The sequence below is a fragment of the Portunus trituberculatus genome, chromosome 43 (genome assembly GCF_017591435.1).
Source record: "Portunus trituberculatus isolate SZX2019 chromosome 43, ASM1759143v1, whole genome shotgun sequence".
In the NCBI taxonomy this organism is placed as follows: domain Eukaryota; kingdom Metazoa; phylum Arthropoda; class Malacostraca; order Decapoda; family Portunidae; genus Portunus; species Portunus trituberculatus.
In genome coordinates, this window is record NC_059297.1 from 6334171 (window position 1) to 6354170 (window position 20000).

The 20000-nt window shown below is 45.3% G+C and overlaps 1 protein-coding gene across 1 annotated transcript in view; it reads left to right on the plus strand.

Moving 5' to 3' along the window:
- The window catches only part of LOC123518252 (ras-related protein Rab-8A-like), a 46368-nt gene that overhangs the window by 16960 nt on the left and 9408 nt on the right, over positions 1-20000 (plus strand). The gene's annotated exons all lie outside the window — the stretch shown is intronic.

The following is a 20000-nucleotide window of genomic DNA, read 5'->3' on the forward strand; positions in this document are numbered from 1 at the left end:
GTACTTTTAGTTGAGGGATCACAAGTGTTTTTTTTTTATTGAGTCGTTGAATACCATGACGCGTTTCCGTATTTATTCTGCGGTGTATTTGGTGATTTTATACAGTTTCAGAAACTCATATGTGGGATTAAGATAGTGAAGACTGTGGCCATTAATCTTCTGACCTCCATAGATTCTTCCTGATATCAATGAAATGGTCTAATCGTGCACAAATCTCAAGGTAAAAAATGTGAATCAGTATTGAAGGGATTAATTGTGCAAAATCCTTCTTATCCGTCTATTAATAGGCGAGTAACATGCAAAATATTCTAAATAAGACATCGAAAGAGTTTTTTTTTTTTTTATAGTACGGTCCCCCCACCAAGAGTGAAGCCAGACTATGCACATGAAGCTGCCTTTCCTGACCTGTGGTGGTAAGCTCATCCCACGTGTGGCTTTCGTTACAGGCACGCTCTGTTTGGTGCTATCTGCCACCTGCCCTCATGCAACCCAACATCGCGTTTCAGGGATCGCTTCAGTCACACGTCTATCACTCATAGGATTTGGCCCAATGACAGGTGGAAAGATATATAGGATTTGCAAGTCTGACGTCACGATTGGGGGCAGATTGAAATAGTTATGCATGAGAGATCCTCGCGATATGCTCACCCAGATAGGAGTGTGTCTGTTGTAATATGTGCGATACGCTTTATAAAGGCCATTAAAGCTCATCTCATCAGATTGAACTCGTAATATAAATGACAGAAATGTAATAGTGGTTGTGGTGATGGTGGTGATGGTGGTGATGGTGGTGATGGGGGTGATGGCGGTGCTTTGACCATATGAGAGAGAGAGAGAGAGAGAGAGAGAGAGACACTTCTGCTACTTGCCACGCCAGAACTGACGATTTGCGTCAGGAGCGTCTCCTACAGCGGCTTCTTACGGTGGAAAGATACACAGCCACACCCTTCCCACCTGCAGCGCCTCAGCCCGCCCACCCCCTCACTTCATTTCAGTCCTTGCCACAACCTCGCCCACTCCTTCCTCAGCCTGGTATCTGGAATCAGAACCAGGGGCGGCAGTGGACCACTCCTCTTCACCAGTACCAGCAGTCGGCCGCGGACCCTAACCACCACCTCGGACTAGCAGGCCTCGCTCACTACCATCCCTCACCATGGTACAGCCAGCTTGCCCCGCCGCCAACTAAAGGTCGTCTCTAGCAACGTCCGTGGTCTCCGGACTAACCTTGCAGACTTATACCACAACTGTGTGCAACGACACAATGCAGACGTTGTTGTGGTGACCGAGACATGGCTGAACAGTGAGGTGGAGCCCACGTATGGCAGGATGCAGGGCTTCACCCACTGGGTGAGGAGGGACCGACAGGAGCGAACAGGAGGTGGAGTGGCTGTCTGCTTCAAGGAAGGAATGCAGGCCCAGCTACTCGACATAGACACGCCTCCAATGATGGAGATGATGTACTTCCGAGTAATGCTGGCAGACCGCTCAGCCCTCCTGCTGTGTGCCCTGTATCGCCCCCCGCGACAAGGGCCTGACTCACTCTTGTACCTGACTGAGACCTTAGACAACCTGATGATGGCACACAGCTGCAGCCACGTGCTGATTGTGGGGGATCTCAATCACCACCTGGAAAGAGACGCCTACGAGAATCTCCTGAGGTGCAGGGTCTGACAGATCATGTCACCTTCCCCACACATGAACGAGGAGGGACATTAGACCCTGTCATCTCAGACTACCAGGAAGACAAGCTTCAGTGTCATCAGCTGGGGCTCGTGGGCAGCTCTGACCATCACGCTGTACTGACACAGCTGGAAGTGGGCGTGGCTCAGGACGAGGCCACCACCCGCACCATCTGGCTGTGGAACAAAGCAGACTGGGCTTCCCTGCGCCGCGACCTGACCCACACCCCATGGGCCACTCTGCTACAGGGAGGAGCAGAGAGTGAAGCACTTGCACTCACCTCTCACCTTCTCGCCCTCCAGAGACGCCACGTCCCACACAGGGAATACACCACCAGATCGACGGATCAGCCATGGTTTGGCTACCGTTGCCGTGTTGCTGCCGAGGCAAAGTATGCTGCCTGGCTCCGCTACAAGAGGAACCCGACTCGGCGCAACAAGGACCTGCACAGGGCTGCATGCAGGAGGATGGTGGTAACCAGCAAGTGGGCCTTAAAAAAGTGGGAGGAAAGCCTGCGCCGGAAACTGTGTGGCACTGGCGTAGGAAACAAAACTTGGTGGTCTCTTGTTAAGGACAAACAAGGAACTGGCCACCAAGAATCCATCCCTCCCTCAGCAAGCAGGACGGTACTGTCGCCACCAGCAGTAAGGAGAGGGCACAGTTGCTGGCTTCCTTGTTTGCTGGAAAAATGAAGGTCGGGAATCCACAGCAGCCACCGCCTCAGCTGGTCCAGCAATGTGAGAAGACTGTCACCATGGTGGAGGTGACGCATCAGCAGGTGAAGCGATTATTGCGGGGCTGGACACACAGAAAGCCACCGGCCCTGATGACATCAGCCCGCACCTGCTGAAGCGATGCTCCCAGGAACTGGCTGCCCCTCTCACCCAAGTTCACAACTTGTGTACGGGAAAACGTCTGGCCTTCAGTGTGGAAGGAGGCTCGAGTAGTTCCTGTACACAAAAAGCTCCAGGACGGACCCAAAAAACTACAGACCCATATCCCTGTTGTCAGTGGTGGGTAAAGTGTTTGAGAGGGTCGTGGCAGAGGTGGTGTGTAGCCATCTCAAGGACAATGCCCTCCTCTCAGACCAACAGTTTGGGTTCAGACCTGGAAGGTCAACCTCCGACCTAATGATGCTTCTCACCAGGCATTGGCAGGACGCCCTCGACGACGGCAAGGACACTATAGTGGTTGCTTTGGACATAGCAGGAGCTTTTGATAAAGTATGGCACAACGGATTACTAGAAAAGCTTCGTGCTAAAGGCATCCAGGGTGGCTTGCTACGACTCTTGGGAAATTACCTGCAGGACAGAAGCCTCAAGGTGGTTGTCAACGGGCAAACATCTGAGTCCCTGCCTGTGGAGGCATCAGTGCCACAGGGTTCAATTCTTGGCCCACTCCTGTGGAATATCTACGTGGATGATCTTCTCCAGCTACTGCCAGGAGTCATGGCCTATGCTGATGACTGCACCCTCTCCTATACCTATCCACGCCAGGACAGTGGGCGGGCTGCTGAGGCCATCAATCAGCAGCTACGAGTGATAAAGGAGTGGGGTGCTCGCTGGCAAGTGACATTCGCGCCGGAGAAGACACAAGCAATGGTTGTCTCTCGGTCCCCAGCCGCCATGGCAGCAATGGCAGGAAAGTTGTCTTTGGCGCTGCTGCTCTCCCACTCCAAGATGACGTCAAGATACTTGGAGTGGAGGTGGATCGAGGGCTGAGGTTTGACAGGCATGTCAAAACCATTGCCAAGAAAGCCTCTCACAGGATCTCCGCTCTCAGAAGGATCGCCAGTTTCCTCGACAGGAAGGGGAGACTGCTGCTGTACAAGGCACAGGTGCGGCCCCACCTTGAATACGCAGCTCTCTCCTGGATGTCCTGTGCCGCCACACACAGAAGGAGACTGGACAGCATCCAACGCCGCGCCATACGGCTAGTAGATGCTGCACTACCACCTCACCCAGAGCCTGAGCGTCCCCTTGATTCACTGGAACACCGCAGAGACGTGGCGGCGATCGTAGTGTTCCATAAGGCACAGGTGCAAAGAGTGCCACATCTGGCAGGGCTGCGTCATCCTCTAAGAGTCACCGCACGGAGCACGAGAACGGTGCTCAATGGTGGTGACGCCGTAGAGGTGCCGCGATCCCACGGGTGTCAGCATCAACGCACCTTCGCAGGACGCGTCTCCAGGATGTGGAACTTGTTCACGGCCGCGGTGCCTCACGTCCAGGAGATGAACACACACAGTGTCAAACTGATGGCACATAAGTGGAGACAGACACTGCCAACTCCTCTGACACTCTTTGTGACGTGACACTCAGTGTAGTGCAGTGCGTGAATAGTGCTAGTGAAGTGAAACGAATAGTGCTCCATTTACATGCTGACCATCTTGTATATTATCTATTTTTAAGTCTTGTAAATATTGTAGAGAAATAGATTGTAGTACCCTTAGAATAGGTAGCACACGACAGTGCGCCTTTGGGTACATGTTCCTTTGTATTAAGTTTTGTTTAAATAAAAAAAAAAAAAAAAAGAGAGAGAGAGAGAGAGAGAGAGAGAGAGAGAGAGGGGTGAAGGGACAAGGGTACAAGACGGGGCGGGGCGGGGTGGGGCTGTCAGGAGGGAGGGAGGACGTAAAGGTTAACTCGATAGGACAACCAGAAGGTCCTCAACTCACCCGCTGTGCCTTGTCCATATAAATATCCACCTTAAGGCTCTCCTCTGTGCACGGTTCCTCTCCGTGCCAGTCTTGGGTTTTCATCAATGTGTCTGTCTCTCATTCGCTTTCCTCTGGCTGGCTGTATGTGTGTGTGGGGGCGGGCTGTTTCTGTATCTGCTTGTCTGCTTCATAACTTTCATAATATGAGTGATCGTTTTCTCAATGGACGTGGCTTGGCGGAAGAGCTGCCAGTGAGTGATTAATTTTCCGAGCCGTGAGAGTGCGTGTGATGCAACATGTATCCTCCTTGACTGTGAACCATTCAGAGGATGTCCTACAAGGCGGCAGCACTGCCAAAACGAGATCTGATCATAGGGCACGTAGCTTATGTCAATTAGAAAAAAAATAAATAAAAATCTCTCTCTCTCTCTCTCTCTCTCTCTCTCTCTCTCTCTCTCTCTCTCTCTCTCTCTCTCTCTCTCTCTCTCTCTCTCTCTCTCTCTCTCTCTCTCTCTCTCTCTCTCTCTCTCTCTCTCTCTCTCTCTCTCTCTCTCTCTCTCTCTATATATATATATATATATATATATATATATACACACACACACACACACACACACACACACACACACACACACACACACACACACACACACACACACACACACACACACACACACACAACAGTAATGACAAGGATAAAAAAAGAAAAATGAGTAATAAAGTAGAAGTAAATTTCAATATTTTTAATGTCCGTCTTTTGACAAATAGTTAGTAATGGGACAATGGTAAGTAATGAACGCAGCAACATGAGACACACCAGCGGTGTGTCGTGGAGACTGGCGAGTTTATCTGCACCTCACCAGGTATGGTGAAAGTTTACCAGTAAGATCTCAGGGCGGCACCTTTCTGTTACTGCTGGCTAGAATGATCTGTCTTTTTAAAATTTTCGAAGCTTGTTGTGGAAAGCCAGAAGAATGACAAGAATATTTTGAAACACACCTAAGTGTATATGTTCGTAGGCAACTGATATTCCAGGAAGGATGGACACGAGGCAAAGGTGAGCGCCAGTGAAGCAGCAGCGAAAGACAGTCATCCCCAAGGCACGTTTCCTGGTCGAAATGCAGGGTAGAGAGGCGGAGAAATTTGCTCTTTACGAGACGGAAAGTAACTTTTACATTATCAAGAAAGTCGGAACGTCTTCAGGAGGCGAGGAAATGGACATTCCTTTGAAAGAGATGAAAGAGGCGCTGAAAGAGAAAGAAGACGGCGATAAGCTTGAAGAATGGCAAGAAGCGGACTATATGATCTCATTGTTTGAGTGCTTGAAACAGAAAAATGAGGAACCAGAAAAGTCATCACAGGATAAGGCTGATGACAAAAATACTGATAGTAGCAATGGAAAAAAAAATATGATGGCTGGCATGAGGTTCCTGCTACATAGAAACAGTAAAACATCGCATCTGTTACTGTCCATTGAGAAACAAATTCATCTAAAACTCTTAATGAAAGTAAAGAATGAAATACAGCAGATTCAAGAATACGGGAATGAGACGTGGAATGTAAGGAAGGAATCCATCTGGAGAAAAGGAGATTACATAGGAAGAGGAAGCTTAACACGAGGATGAACAGGAGAAGTCAGACAATGAATATATGGAACACGTCCTTCATGAAAAATGAAAAAGAGAAGGCAGATAAGGAGACCAGCAAAAATATTGAGAAAGAGAATTTATCCTAGAAGGAAAGGGGAATTGAAAATCCTTCCTTTATTAAATTTACGTCTGCAAAGAACCTCATAATGAAGGATAAGATGAAGAGAGAGAAGACAAGGAAAGCATTGCATGTAAGGAACAAGAGAGTGTCATCTGACTATAAAAAGGCAGGGATGATGAGTGTCAGCGGCAGGTGGACTCTTCCAACAACATAGAGGAAGAAGACGACTCTGAGAATGATGATGAAGACACAAGATTAAAAGAATGGTAAAAAAAAAAAAAAACCCAGAACCAAACAAAAACACCTTGCTGTGTACGCACAAACATGCTTTGTTCTCGATGACAAGAAACATAAGAGTGTCAGAAGTGCAAAAGAAGCACGTCAAGAAAAGACATATATCTTTTCGTAGTATGACAGAAACTCGTAACTTTGCTGCTGCCAACAATCCTGAGATAGATTTGAGTATACTGGAAATGCAGCCACCACCCGCAGGCCCCGAGTGAGTGCGGTGGGCACGAGAAGTGGCGGCCCTTTGGGAGCGGCTGCGTGTGTAGCAACAGACGGAAAGGCAGACTGGTGCACCATGCCTCATCCCCGTGTCACCCGCAGCTCAACACCGAGTCCCTCTCTGCTGAAGAACTCGTTTGTTAGTGCAATCCATGAAGTGATGAGACATGTATAGTGAATGTTTCATGATTAGTGAAGAGGGCCCTCACTCGGTAGGTTCTTTTTTTCTTTTTTTTTAATGAGAAATATTTTTTAATGTAGGGACTGTCATGCGCAGGACAACTATCTTCGTTTAGTTTTCTTTATGCTCTTCTAGTTTTGTGTTCTGTAACTATAACTAGAACTGTGAAAACACAGTGGAACTACGCGCGCTTTAGGGGCCATGGGGTCCCCAAGCGCACGAATTCGAATCCTGGCCACGGTCTGAGTGTAGGAAGGTTTTCCTTACTCGAGGTAACGGTTCCCTAACGGGTGAACTTTCACATAGGAGGTACCCAAAATACTTCATCTCGCCCGTAATTCTGGTCAAAATCTCACATTGTTTAAAAAATAACAATTCAAGGTACATGGCATTAAAAAATATTAGAGATAAGGCTGAGAAATGCCTAAGTGTGTGAAGCACGAAGAGAGAGAGAGAGAGAGAGAGAGAGAGAGAGAGAGAGAGAGAGAGAGAGAGAGAGAGAGAGAGAGAGAGAGAGAGAGAGAGAGAGAGAGAGAGAGAGAGAGAGAGAGATAAAAGTTTCGTGTCGTGGGAAGAAAATCTAAATTCACTCAGACACAGAAGACATAACGCTCTCTGAACACTAACAAGGCTTGAGTTGCAGCGCCTTCACAAAAGTTGCTTTGACGTCTTACGCAGAATTCTCTCTCTCTCTCTCTCTCTCTCTCTCTCTCTCTCTCTCTCTCTCTCTCTCTCTCTCTCTCTCTCTCTCTCTCTCTCTCTCTCTCTGAACTGGGCATGCTCCTATAATTGGGTGTCATGTACAAGCTTACCATGATGTCTCTCTCACACACAAAGCCTCTCGCTGCACACAATGCCTCCTCCCACCCAATATTCCTACGCTCACGATGACTCAAGTGCCTTTTGCTTCTTTGGGACGACTAAACAATGGACTCAGCCTCTCACTCTCTGTCTCTCTAGCTGCCTTGCCTGCACAGGAAAAATAAGAGGAAAAAGCCGGGAAAGTGCAGAACAACGCTGGTGGAATATATGAGCGTCTTTTTACGATGTTCCTGCTATCTGATACTCAGCTCGTTAGTTTTTTTTCAGACTTGTTTTGGAGATGACTCGTATTCTCAAACTTTTGGGCGTCTTGTCTTGACTCATACTAACAGTTTGTACGAGTAATGCTAGTCACTCGGGTTTTCAAGCGTGTGTATCTTTAAATGAGTGTGGTAATAAATTAACTTTGATTCTGCGTCACCATTGGGAAAAAAAATAACTAAACGGGCATAAAAATCTGAATAACTGTCTGTATGGCTTTTGTGAATAGTCGTTATGAGAGAGAGAGAGAGAGAGAGAGAGAGAGAGAGAGAGAGAGAGAGAGAGAGAGAGAGAGAGAGAGAGAGAGAGAGAGAGAGAGAGAGAGAGAGAGAGAGAGAGAGAGAGAGAGAGAGAGAGAGAGAGAGAACTGTTTCAATACACCACATACATTCCCACATAAATAAACGCACACGCGCGCGCGCGCGCACACACACACACACACACACACACACACACACACACACACACACACACACACACGGCCCGGTAGCTCAGTGGTTAGAGAGCTGGCTTCACAAGCCAGATGACCGGGGTTCGATTCCCCGGCCGGGTGGAGATATTTGGGTGTGTCTCCTTTCACGTGTAGCCCCTGTTCACCTAGCAGTGAGTAGGTACGGGATGTAAATCGAGGAGATGTGACCTTGTTGTCCCGGTGTGTGGTGTGTGCCTGGTCTCAGGCCTATCCGAAGATCGGAAATAATGAGCTCTGAGCTCGTTCCGTAGGGTAACGTCTGGCTGTCTCGTCAGAGACTGCGGCAGATCAAACAGTGAATTACACACACACACACACACACACACACACACACACACACACACACACACACACACACACACACACACACACACACACACATAATTACTTACATACATATACATACACACTAAGTACACACATACACATACGTACGTACATACACATAAATACACACATACATAGAAAGCATTGAAAAGCAGAATCCACACTGGCTAGCAAGGTTATTTAGGTAAGGTAAGGTTAGTTGATTAGTTAGTTAAGGTTAGTTAGTAAGTAAGGTGAATTAAGGTTAAATAAGGTTAACCCCTTCAGTAGCATGACGCGTTTCCATATTCATTCTGATTACTATTTGGTGATCTTACACAGCTTCAGAATCTTATATGAAGGATTGAAATAGTGAAGACTGTGGCCATTAATCTTCTGACCTACATAAACCCTTCCTAATATCAATAACGTGGTCTAATCGCACAGAAATCTCAAGGTAAAAATGTGTCTCAGTATTGAAGAGGTTAAGTAAGGCTGAATTAGTAAGGTAAGTGAGATTAAGTTAAGTTAGGTTAGGTTAAGTTAGGTTAGGTTAGGTTAGGTTAGATTAGATTAGGTTAGGAGGAAGAAGGGGAAGACGGAAGTGGAGAAATGAGTGGGTGTTCTATTGCACGTGCGAAACATCAATCTAGTTGTTTTTTCAATTTGTGCTGTTTGAGCGGAGGTGAAGCGTAGCCGGGTCGCCGCTCGCTGGGAGTATCTTATTACCGTTAGTCGTTTGTGTGACGCAGGCATTCGCTAAGTGTAGATTTGATGGCATCCGTGTAATTGCGTTTCCAGGGTAACTCAGCTAAAATGATCAGTGAAGTGTGTAATACTCTCTCTCTCTCTCTCTCTCTCTCTCTCTCTCTCTCTCTCTCTCTCTCTCTCTCTCTCTCTCTCTCTCTCTCTCTCTCTCTCTCTCTCTCTCTCTCTCTCTCTCTCTCTCTCTCTCTCTCTCTCTCTCTCTCTCTCTCTCTCTCTCTCTCTCTCTCTCTCATAAGGGGATAAACGAACAAAAGCCATAGCAAGGGTGCTGGAGGGGTGAAAGCGTGCAATTGCTAAAGGGAAGGTGTAGTGATGACATTGGTGGTGGTGGTGGTGGTGGTGGTAGTGTTATGAATATGTCAGAGAAGCGCAGTGATTGTGTATAGGGTAAATGTGTGTGTGTGTGTGTGTGTGTGTGTGTGTGTGTGTGTGTGTGTGTGTGTGTGTGTGTGTGTGTGTGTGTGTGTGTGTGTGTGTGTGTGTGTGTGTGTGTGTGTGTGTGTGTGTGTGTGTGTGTGTGTATGTGTCTGTGCGCGTTTGTGTTAGTCCGTGACGAAGCAGCGTGCGTGCCTACATTCAACCACGTATTGCAAGTATACGTACTCAAGAATGCACGTATCGGAAAACGCATAACATACGCCTCGCCTCACCTTGTCTCACGCAGGATCGAAGCATGCGAGCCAGGAAGCAGGAAAGCAGTACCTCGCCTTGACCCACTTCCCTCCTACACCCACCCTACCTAGCTAAACACTAAACAGAAGCCCAAACCTCCCATTCTCTCTCTCTCTCTCTCTCTCTCTCTCTCTCTCTCTCTCTCTCTCTCAACCACCGTCATCATCATCGACTTCATTGCTTTTGGCGGGCAGTTTAGGGTGAGCACTTAGCCTATTCAATGACCCACCGTTCCCCAAGGCATGATGACAGCGGATTCCTAACGAGCTCTGGCCTCAACTCGCCTCCAGCACGTAAATTTTTGAGCAGTTTGGTGTGATGTCGCGGGATATGATAGGCGCGCAATACTGGGGAATTTGATGGTGGGTTGGCGTGACCCCTTCTCTTGGGGGATGTGTTGTGTGTTTATCCTTTCTGGGCGAAGGGGTTAATTCCTACGAGAGAGGGAGGAAGGGAAGGACGGGGAGAGAGAGAGAGAGAGAGAGAGAGAGAGAGAGAGAGAGAGAGAGAGAGAGAGAGAGAGAGAGAGAGAGAGAGAGAGAGAGAGAGAGAGAGAGTGTCAAACTGATGGCACATAAGTGGAGACAGACACTGCCAACTCCTCTGACACTCTTTGTGACGTGACACACAGTGTAGTGAATAGTGCTAGTGAAGAAACGAATAGTGCTCCATTTGCATGCTGACCATCTTGTATATTATCTATTTTTAAGAGAGAGAGAGAGAGAGCACACACAGTGCGCCTTTTAAGGTACAGAGAGAGAGAGAGAGAGAGAGAGAGAGAGAGAGAGAGAGAGAGAGAGAGAGAGAGAGAGAGAGAGAGAGAGAGAGAGAGAGAGAGAGAGAGAGAGAGAGAGAGAAGAGTGTAGAGAGAAGCACACACACACACACACACACACACACACACACACACACACACACACACACACACACACACACACACACACACACACACACACACACACACACACACACACACACACACACACACACACACACACACACACACACATAAACACACACACAAAGACAGACAGACATACATAGCCAGTTATACACAGACATAGACAGACAGGCAGACTAATAGATATATAGTGGACAAACAGACGGCAGATGGATGTACAGATTGGCTTATAGACAAACACACGAACAAACGGATCAATAACAAGGGAGGTATAGTGTGGAACATGGCAAGCATTTTCTGTAGACTCAGTGAAACGTAGTACATACTCGTATCAGTGAATAAAGTGGAACGTGGGGGAAAAAAAAATGTATATATTCAATAGTGGATTTTGTGAAACGTGGTAAAAAAAACACACCACAGACAAAGAGAAATATGGCACACACTCTCCTTAGACTTACATCACTTGTGTCAACTGTATCAGCTTAAAAGGAGGTGGAAATTCAAGCATCTAAAGTCTTAGTGAGTGAAGTATAGCATGTAAGCCCCGTAGACTAAGTGAAACGTGATGCTCATTATCCGTAGGCTTTCATAGCTTTTGTTCACTGGCTCAACAGAAGGAAAGTAAAAAGAAAACCCTTTCGAAGTGTTAATTTGTGGCATAAAAGCACCGTAGACTAAGTGAAACGCGATACTCATCCTCCGTAGACTTTTATATAATTCGTGAAGGCTGAATCACTATCGAAAAATAATGATAAAAAGAAGAACAGTGAATTGTAGCAAAATAAATTCTCGCTTCTCTCGCAGGAAAAAGCGGAAAAGATCCAGTGAGAAAGAGTGTTTTCGCACGTGTATCGCTCACTTACGCGGCGTGAAAGAAATATTATACTCGAGTTCTTGCAGGCCCAGACTGGGTGTGGGTAGGAAGCGAGTCGTGGCGGGGAGGAGCTGCTGGACTGGGGACGCGTGTTGGGATGGCGCCGGTCTCCAATAACTGATAAGGGAATAACGTGTGACGAGCTGTCCTTCACCTGTCGTGGCTCACAGCTGGAGCCACCGGGTGTGCTCCAGTCGCGGCCCAAGTGACGAGAGAGTAGCTACGTGTTGCTGTCTTGGCCTAGATTTAGTGGTCGATTCACTGCTTGAAGTTCACATTCGATCATGACAATTTTTTTAGTGGAAGAACTAGCACTCTTTTCTTAACCACATCGAGCTTTATGTTAACCAATGATAATGCAAATAATGGTGTTAGATGCTTTAAGAGTAAGACGAAAGCAAAGGGACTCGGTCTTGGTAGATATAAAGGGATACAGAGGTAGGAATATTGTGAGCTGAAGTTGTGTGGCAATGGCGACTTGGCTGAGGCGGAGGCGGGGAAAGGAAGGATGTCTGCGAGGTGTGTGGGCGTCGCAGGGTGTCATGGTACGAATCTTTTCTGCAGTTAAGGATGGAAATACGTCACTATGGTAACTATGGTCACGCAGCCGCTATGACGTGACTTCTGCCATTCACCTTCGTTTTTCAAGCGTGAAGATCAGCCTGGGACAGAAATACACTGTACAGGAATAGATATACCAATGAACGGAAGGAGGAAAGAATAATAAGAAGACGAAGAAGAAGAAGAAGAAGAAGAAGAAGAAGAAGAAGAAGAAGAAGAAGAAGAAGAAGAAGAAGAAGAAGAAGAAGAAGAAGATGAAGAAGAAAAGACGAAGAAAAGACAAAGAAGAAGACGAAGAAAAATAAGAATAAGAATAAGAATAAGATGAAAAATAAGAAGAGGAAGAAAAGACGAAGCAAAAACAAAGAAGACGAAGACGAAGCAGAATAATAATAATAATAACAACAACAAAAACAACAACAAAAACAACAACGACAACAACAACAACAGCAACACAACAACAACAACAACAACAACAACAAAAAACAGCAACAACATCAACAACAATGACAAGAACCAGGACGATAACAACGGCAACAAGAAGAAAGGAGAAAATACAATTATTAAACAAACAACTTAATCTGTTTTGCATTTCTTTTAACGTCAGACGCCCAACCACCCACACAAAGTAAATGATGGGGATTACATTTTCATAATAGTAAAGCATTTGGATTAATTTTTACTGTGTTCCTACGTTAATTAATTTTCACTTGTATTTCTGTCTTGCTATATATTAATGCATATATGTATGTATATGTGTATGAATGTATAGGTAGCTAGCTAGACAGGTAGGTAAGTAGATGGATAGTATGTATATATGTTTCATGAGTAAATTGATAAAGAAATAAGCACATAAACGCATAAAGTAAAAATATATGTAATAAATAAATCCATTAGAAAAATATATAAGAATATTTGGAAACGAGGAAGTGTGTGTGTGTGTGTGTGTGTGTGTGTGTGTGTGTGTGTGTGTGTGTGTGTGTGTGTGTGTGTGTGTGTGTGTGTGTGTGTGTGTGTGTGTGTGTGTGTGTGTTACACCAAGATCGTCTACTGGTCACCCAGCCAGCCTTCCGTACGAAAAGAGCTCATTGCTCATACTGACCGATCTTCGGGTAGGACTGAAACCACACCACACTTCTCACACCACTTACACCGGGAAAGCGAGGTCACAACCCCTGAGTTACATTCCGTACCAATTTACTGCTAGGTGAACAGGGGCTACACATTAAGACGCTTGCCCATTTGCCTCGTCGCTATCCGGAACTTGAACCTCTCTCTCTCTCTCTCTCTCTCTCTCTCTCTCTCTCTCTCTCTCTCTCTCTCTCTCTCTCTCTCTCTCTCTCTCTCTCTCTCTCTCTCTCTCTCTCTCTCTCTCTCTCTCTCTCTCTCTCTCTCTCTCTCTCTCTCTCTCTCTCTCTCTCTCTCTCTCTCTCTCTCTCTCTCTCTCTCTCTCTCTCTCTCTCTCTCTCTCTCTCTCTCTCTCTCTCTCTCTCTCTCTCTCTCTCTCTCTCTCTCTCTCTCTCTCTCTCTCTCTCTCTCTCTCTCTCTCTCTCTCTCTCTCTCTCTCTCTCTCTCTCTCTCTCTCTCTCTCTCTCTCTCTCTCTCTCTCTCTCTCTCTCTCTCTCTCTCTCTCTCTCTCTCTCTCTCTCTCTCTCTCTCTCTCACTATTAAAAGTAGACAAGAAAATCGTAAAGTCAGCGTAATAAACTTTAGGATTCCTGTAAGAGAGAGAGAGAGAGAGAGAGAGAGAGAGAGAGAGAGAGAGAGAGAGAGAGAGAGAGAGAGAGAGAGAGAGAGAGAGAAAGGTCCAGACAGAAAGAAAACTCATCATTTGCATGTAGGTTCCCGTCCCGGCACACAGCGTTGGCAGGTGCAGGAGTCGCAGGTGTCTTCGAGAGATTTCTTATGGTGATGCTGGCTGAGTCTTACACGAAAACGGAGGCAGTCGAAGGCCGCTAGATATTGACCTAGAAGATAATTATGTAAAGAGAACCGTCTCTTGTCTCGACTCTAGAGGATATGTCGTTGGTTTTATGGAATCGAATATCGTTGTCTATGCATATCTATTTTAAAAGTGATGGGTATGTCTGTGTTTATCGAGTATGCATAAGAGAGAGAGAGAGAGAGAGAGAGAGAGAGAGAGAGAGAGAGAGAGAGAGAGAGAGAGAGAGAGAGAGAGAGAGAGAGAGAGAGAAGGAGAAGAGAGAGAGAGAGAGAGAGAGAGAGAGAGAGAGAGAGAGAGAATATTAGAAGGAAACAATTTAAGGAAGATAACTTGCTTGAATGAAAAGAAAAAGAAATGCTGTTACTACTACTACTACTATTCCTAATAATACTTTTGCTATTACTACTACTACTACTACTACTACTACTACTACTACTACTACTACTACTACTACTACTACTACTACTACTACTACTACTACTACTACTACTACTACTACTACTGCCACCACCACTACTACTACTACCACTACTACTGCTACCACTACTGCTACTACTACTGCCACTGCTACTGCTACTACTACTACTACTACTACTACTACTACTACTACTACTACTATTGCTGCTGCTGCTGCTGCTGCTGCTGCTACTTCTACTACAGTTAATAAACGTAATACAATGAGAAAACTAATGTCTCCTTTAAATCATAATTATATAACATGGCTTCCTTATACCGTAGTCTTTCTCGAGCCCTCGTACGCGAGAAAGTTTAGTAAAAGTTTGGAAAGTAGCATTCGAATCCACGTAGACATTTTAATTCACCTCAAAATCAATTGTACTATAACACAGCACTCTCCACACACTGAACAAAAATAATTGAAGCTCAGGAGGAGGTGGAAAAGAAGCCTAACACGACAAACCTAAAAACAGAAAGAAAAGAATAAAAAGAGGAAATAAAGAGTGTTAGTAATGAAGGATACGGTGGCGGTGCCTTGGAAAATGCAGACTATATAGTTTAGAAGATAAAAGTCACTGGAACTTAAGAAAAAACAAATAGAAACCGAACACGAGAACGAAAAGTGTAAAACAAGAAGTGAAAAGAGGAAGTCAAGAATTGTGGTAGTGAAGACTGCGAAGTCAGTAGTTTGGTAAGGACAGTGTATTGTACAAGATGGAAATAGGTCAAGTAAGAAGAGGCGAGGGAGGGGAGGCAGGTGAAGGGCAAGGGAGATGAAGGGAAGGGAGGTGCTGGCGCCACGACCCCTGGCAAGACTATCGACCTGGAGTGAGTGGCCGTTGCTACACCATCGAGACGGCCTGATATTTTGCTTGAGTCATCCCTTCCCTTCCCGGTGACGTGTGTGTGTGTGTGTGTGTGTGTGTGTGTGTGTGTGTGTGTGTGTGTGTGTGTGTGTGTAATTCACCTCGGTCTTCTGCTGGTCACCCAGCCAGTCTTCCCCATTACGGAGCGAGCTCAGAGCTCATAGACCGATCTTCGGGTAGGACTGAGACCACATCAAACACAACACACACCGGGAAAGCGAGGCCACAACCCTCCGAGTTACATCCCGTACCTATTTACTGCTAGGTGAACAGGGGCCACACATTAAGAGGCTTGCCCATTTTCCTCCCGCTTTCCGGGATTCGAACCCGGCCCTCTCGATCCTGGGTCGAGTGTGCTAACCACTACACTACGCGGTGTCTGTGTGTGTGTGTGTGTGTGTGTGTAATATTTTCAGTCGTTTTGTATTGCTTACTTATAGAGAAAAAAAAAAAATTAGGGAGGAAAAGTACTCACATTTTGCTGTTCTGGAAAAATGTGAAAAAAACGGGAAATAAAATAAGTTCTGTAATTCTTGTTTCTGACTATTTTTTATTCTGTTGTCGTGGAAAAGAGTGAAAAAATAGGTATATGTAGAGTTCCAATGTTATGGATGAAAGATTGAAGATGGCATAAGTAAAGTGGACAGAACTATGGTGAAAGGATGTATGAAAGTGGATACATATGAGTTTTAAGAAAGTGATGAAGATTAGGTGTATATAAATGTATAATCTTGCATGCAGCTTCAACTAGTGTCAAATTAAGTAATAATATGATTAAATGCTGGTAAAGAACTCAATACAAGTCCAAACTAGATTCTCACGTACCTAGGACTATTTCAGGCAACTTTTAAGTGAGTATTACAGTCTGTGTTGGGGCAAATTCTCTGATTACTCTACACTTTGGCGCAATCTTAGTTTCCTTCCCTACAAATAAGGAAACAGCCAAATGATAATCTAATGTCTTCCAAGTTACTATAAGAAAACTTTTGAATTGCCTCTAACTTTCCAGCATCGCGTTACGTGAAGGAAAGGGAACTTTTCAGTAACTTGTAATAACGTGTGAGAAAAACATACTTATTTTTTTACTGCCAATTGGATAGCAATACGTGAAATATACAAAAAAATAAATTGTTGACTTGCACTAATACGGTGAAAAATGCACATTAAAGCAGATGTATCCTTAAACAAATGCTGAAATTGTTGTGATCGTGGGTGTGTTGCACCAAGGGAAGAAGCTCAGATGCTCACACCGATACCTCTTGTGTGGTAGTTTTCTTTTCTTTTTTTGTAGGAGGACAGGAAGATAACAATAACAATAAAAACGCTAACACATTCCTTCATATTCCTCTGTTGATTTTCTGCTACGTTAAAGAACAGTTCATTCATACGACATTGTTCCCTTTCTAGGAATTTCGTAGGGGAACACATCACAAATTACTTTACTAATTAAGATAGGTCTTCATATTCATCTATTAATGTGTCATGTGTCACGATGGTCAAGATAATTATAACCTCCAATTTTTGACGATCGTTTCTGACACTGTTTAGGGAGTAGCACCTCAGTGGATCTTTTTTTTTTTCTCACGATACTGTTGCTATTGGCTAGTAGTACCCTTCTTGGATATAAGAGAGACATAAATATTGCAGATGGCAAACGACCAGAAATCTGCTAATTATAAGATGCTTTTACATATTCCGCATCGCCTTTCGAGAATGATCATAAGTGCCGCAGTGTCCACAGTCGCTTGGCAGATGTAGCTTCGTGATTCCGACTCACCGCTTTCCACGAATAGCAAACATATATTCCGAAGCCATTGCGCCTGTAAACTTTCTCATGTAGATGCCACGATGGGGTGTCTCAGCCTAGCAATGTCCTCAATTCGACCAACCTCACCAAATATTTAAATGAAAAAAGCGAAATAATCTGCACTTAAATCCTTCAGAAGGGTGTGTGGTGTGGTATGGAGGTGAGGTATTGTGTGTGCATTGTTGTGTCGGGGGCAAGTGTGTCTGGGAGTGTGGTGGTGGTGGTGGTGGTGGTGGTGGTGTAGAGGCAAAGTCTGAAACTCCGAAACTGGGTTAGTATGATTACATGCCAGATGAATACCGCTCTCTCTCTCTCTCTCTCTCTCTCTCTCTCTCTCTCTCTCTCTCTCTCTCTCTCTCTCTCTCTCTCTCTCTCTCTCTCTCTCTCTCTCTCTCTCTCTCTCTCTCTCTCTCTCTCTCTCTCTCTCTCTCTCTCTCTCTCTCTCTCTCTCTCTCTCTCTCTCTCTCTCTCTCTCTCTCTCTCTCTCTCTCTCTCTCTCTCTCTCTCTCTCTCTCTCTCTCTCTCTCTCTCTCTCTCTCTCTCTCTCTCTCTCTCTCTCTCTCTCTCTCTCTCTCTCTCTCTCTCTCTCTCTCTCTCTCTCTCTCTCTCTCAGAGAGAGAGAGAGAGAGAGAGAGAGAGAGAGAGAGAGAGAGAGAGAGAGAGAGAGAGAGAGAGAGTGACGTACGTAATACAAATTCAATTAGTTTGTTGTTGTTGTTGTTGTTGTTGTTGTTGTTGTTGTTGTTGTTATTGTTATTTTAGTGATAATTGCTAGCTTCTCATTATCCTCCTCATTTTCTTCTTCCTCCTCCTCCTCCTCCTCCTCCTCCTCCTCCTCCTCCTGTTTACTAGCTTTCCTTTACTACCACTAACATTATTCTCTGTATCTCCTCCTCCTCCTTCTCCTCCTTTTCCTCTTCCTCCTCCTCCTCCTCCTCCTCCTCCTCCTCCTCCTCCTCCTCCTCCTCCTCCTCCTAATATCTCCTTTGTTTACATGATCATTAAAGGGAAAAAAATGATGAAGTATGTGCCGTCTCACCTTGCCTCTCTCACCACCAGCACCACCACCACCACCACCACCACTCCACTATGGCAGCATCTGGTCACGCAGCTTCTGATGGCTGTTTGTAAAGTTCATGTTACTCATCCTCATATGTCTGTGCTGTCGTCTTGTTAGTGTGGTCTCTCTCTCTCTCTCTCTCTCTCTCTCTCTCTCTCTCTCTCTCTCTCTCTCCGGCACGTCATGGCTGGTTTTCGAGAAGCAGTGAGGTAGAGCCAGCGGGCGGCCACCAGAAGGCTTGCTGACGCTGAAGGACACGGTATGAATGGAGCGGTCTAGTCTTGGCTGGGTGGAACGATGGAAATGGGTTGTGAGACATAACACGTATGACCTTAGTTTGTAATTTCACCATTCCTCACGCTCCAATTGCTCATCCGTTTCCTTTTTGCTGTATTTTGAGTGGCTGATCTCCTTTCTCTCTTTTTTTTTGGGGGGGGATATTCTATGAAATATTTTTCTTTCGCCAAACACTCGCTCTACAAGAAGATAATTGTGTGATGTTTGTGTTGCAATCTTAAAGGAACTTTCTGCTGGAGTGTTTAGAAGTAGTAGTAGTAGTAGTAGTAGTAGTAGTAGTAGTAGTAGTAGTAGTAGTAGTAGTAGTAGTAGTAGTAGTAGTAGTAGTAGTATTAGTAGTAGTAGTAGTATGACAGTAGTAGTAGTGGTGGTGGTAGTAGTAGTAGTAGTAGTAGTAGTAGTAGTAGTAGTAGTAGTAGTAGTAACAGCAGTAGTAGTAGTGGTGGCGGTGGTGGTAATATTCAAACTTCTATTTTTTTCATTATCAAACAGCCTAGTGGGTGCCAAGACGTATGTTGCTGCGTCTTTTCATTTGTATTCTTTTTGTATTCCTCCTCCTCCTCCTCCTCCTCCTGCTCCTCCTCTTGCTATTGTTCGTTTGCCTTTTGTTTTCTTTTTATATCATAATTTCCCATTTAACGTTTTGTATTTTCATTTTGGCATTGCTTCGTATCATTTTGCATTTTGATTTTAAATTGTAGCATATTTTGACGGTCAAATTACCTTTTCTACTTCGTGTACTATTACATTTTCCTTATTTAATTTCTTATTTCTACCATTTTTCAATTATTCTAAACATTTACAAGCAAAACTCAACACGCATGCATAAGAAAACGGAAGAAAGGAAAAGAAATAAGCTCGTGACACATAAATAGATAAAACATATGTTCCAAATGTCACTTCTCACGTCGAAGTCATCATCGTGACTCCTGATTTCCTCCCCGCCACCACCGCTCTCACACCCAGCACCTGTTTACACACCATCTCTTTCATCACAGAGGGAGGAGAGCACGGTTTAGTTGCTCTTGTTTATGCTTGTTAGTCTACGGGAAGGGATATTGGAAGGTACCGGAGCGTCCTTCCTCACTCACCCTCTCCCCATCCCTGCCTCCACACCCAGCTGCCTAACCCCACGAGGCTCTCTGCTGTATTGGGGTTTGGGTGGGAGTGGGTGGAAGGGTGCGGGAGGTGGGTG